At 55.1% G+C, this 2,490-nt stretch overlaps 1 long non-coding RNA gene across 1 annotated transcript; it reads left to right on the top strand.

The window, feature by feature from the left end:
- Window positions 1-419: 419 nt before the first annotated feature.
- Window positions 420-2,448, top strand: LOC110391618. Its single transcript, XR_002434136.1, has 3 exons — window positions 420-1,336; window positions 1,453-1,963; window positions 2,329-2,448. It is a non-coding gene; the product is annotated as an uncharacterized LOC110391618 (long non-coding RNA).
- Window positions 2,449-2,490: the final 42 nt, after the last annotated feature.

The following is a 2,490-nucleotide window of genomic DNA, read 5'->3' as shown; positions in this document are numbered from 1 at the left end:
CTGAGAGCTGAGAGCAGTTGTGTTGGAACACGCTCTGCTCACATCTGTTGGGATCTCCACCCTTCGCGCCCCACATTGGGCCCCCACCACAAGGACTGCGGTGCTGGCACCTGGCAGCAGCTCAGCACCACGCAGCTTCTATTCTCACTTCCCCCTCTCAGTGAGGTAGAAGAGAAAAAGGCAGAACTCACAGGTGGTAACAAAATCTATTTACTGAGACTGAAGGGAGAAATCACAGTGGGTGATATCAGGATAACACAGGCATATATTTACAAAGTGATGCACAAAGCAGTGGCTCCAAACACACCTACCGATGCTGAGAGCAGGACTGAAGGGTGGGCCAGAGACACCTGGAGGGATCTACAGGGGATCAAATTGGAGGTCCATGACACGTGGTGTGCGTTTAATGGGTGCTGTTAGGAGTGGATTGGGAAGGATTTGGGGTCCCCTAGGAATGGTTTTGAGCCTTGGGCTGGATTGAAGAGGATTTGGAATCTCCAGGGATGTTGAGGAATTTGAGGTGGATCAGGGAGGATGTGGGGGTTAGAGTGGAGAATTGAGGGATTTGGTGTGTGGGAATGAGACAAGGTGCACAGGTGAGGATTTGGGGATGTCAGATTCCTTGGGATTTGGGGGTGCAGTGGGGGGGACTAGAGTATCAGGGAGCTCCAGTAGGGGGAATGTGGTGTCTGTCCATTTCAGTGCACCTAAAAAACGAGGCACTGGGGGTGCAGGGGTATCAGCAGGGCCCCACAGTGCCCACCTTGCTGTAGTTAATGGGTGGCTGAGCGGTGGCAGCTGCCCCGGGTGGCCGAGCACCAGGGGTCACAACATGAATCTCGGTGCAGGTCAGGCGCTCACTGTCACTGGGGTACCTGGAGACACAGAGGAACAGTGAGGTGCCACCGTGGGGGTCTCCAACCTCCTTTGGAGGGGGGCCTATGGTGAGGTTATTTGAGGGCGGAGTCCAAGAGAGTGGGTCTGGAGTTTGGGAGGGACTGAGAGTTGGGGATCCCATGGGAGATATCTGGGGGTCCTGCTGTGGTTTGGGTGAGCCCACAGGGTGTGGGAGTGTTGAGGGATTGTGGGACCACAGGGGATTAGATCTGTCATCCCCGTGGGTCAGATATTGGGGTACCATATTTGTGGGTTTGGGTGTTCATTCTACTTGGTATGTGGGTGCTTTATGGGGTGTGGGGCATGTTGATGGCCTGGAGGGCTGCAGCGTGTCTGAGGGCTGAGATTTTGTGTCTGGATTTACCCCTCAATGCAGAATTCAATTTTCTTGAAATTTGCTGTATTATGGACAGAGTTTTGGTTTCCGTGGTGGGCTTTGGTGAGGCCGCAGGGGACAGGTTGGGATTTGGGTCCCCTGACCCAGACAATGACCTGGAACTGCATGGTGTCAGGCATTATGGGGGGGCATCTGTGTCATAAGGTGGAGTGGAGCAGGTGGGGGTTATAGGGGGCCTTGAGTCATGCCCAAGGAGTTCTATAGGGAATCTATAGGGAATCAAAGGGCAGGAAGGTACACCTGGGAGGATCTGTATGGGATAGAAGGGCAGGCAGAGGACACTGGGGGGATGTATAGGGGGTGGGAGACATTTAACCCCTTCCTCATCACAGCTCTCATCTCTCTGTATTCAGAGGCTGCAGGCATCGACAATGAAGAAGACTCCAAGGCCGAAGACGAGTGCAGCAACCAAGCCCCTCACCAGTGCTATCACCAGATTTACATGGGACCACTCCTCAGCACCCGTGGGGTCCGTGTATTTGGTTGTTCCTGTTGCCAGCCACAACCCCCATACAGACTGAATCTAGAGACAGAGTCACCAGTCCACGGCAGGGGGTGCACAAAATGGGGAGGCTCAGACCCACCTCGGGTTGCGGATGTGGGTGTCACCTCCAGCATCACGCTGTTCCCAAGGGGAGAGGACATTAAGGGCAAGTAGCCCTTGATGAGGTAGGTGCACCCATAGGTGCCGGCATCAGCTGGGGTCACCCCAAGGAGGATGAAGTTGGCTGTACCCCCGCCATCAGGGTTCTGGCGCTGGATAGGGGCTGAGCACCCATCCTTGTGCAAGTGGAAAGCAGTCTCATAGTCCTTGTTCCAGCAGCAGATGGTGACATTGGTCCCTGTCCCCACATGTTTCTTGGGGTGAAGGGAGATGCTGGGTGGTGGGAAGCTGTGATCTGCATGAAGGGAGAGGACAGCGATGGGACACGGTTCTGATGGGAGAACCCAGAGCCATCCACTGTCCTCAGCACCCTCACCTGTCACCACCAGCTCCACACGGTCACTTTTCTCTGATATCTCCTCTGACTCAGGCACCCGGTACTGGCACTGATACGTACCTGTGTGTTCCCGCATTGTGCTAACAAAGGAGAACTCGGCCGTATTCTGCACCTGGTGCTTGTACATGCAGAAGATGGATCATTCTTCCTGGCAGAGCCGGACCCAGGCAGCCAGCTGGGGCAGGCGGCACCGCA

The sequence above is a fragment of the Numida meleagris genome, unplaced genomic scaffold, assembly GCF_002078875.1.
Source record: "Numida meleagris isolate 19003 breed g44 Domestic line unplaced genomic scaffold, NumMel1.0 unplaced_Scaffold421, whole genome shotgun sequence".
In the NCBI taxonomy this organism is placed as follows: domain Eukaryota; kingdom Metazoa; phylum Chordata; class Aves; order Galliformes; family Numididae; genus Numida; species Numida meleagris.
Note: the sequence above shows the minus strand (reverse complement) of the source record. Positions and strands in the feature narration are given on the sequence as shown.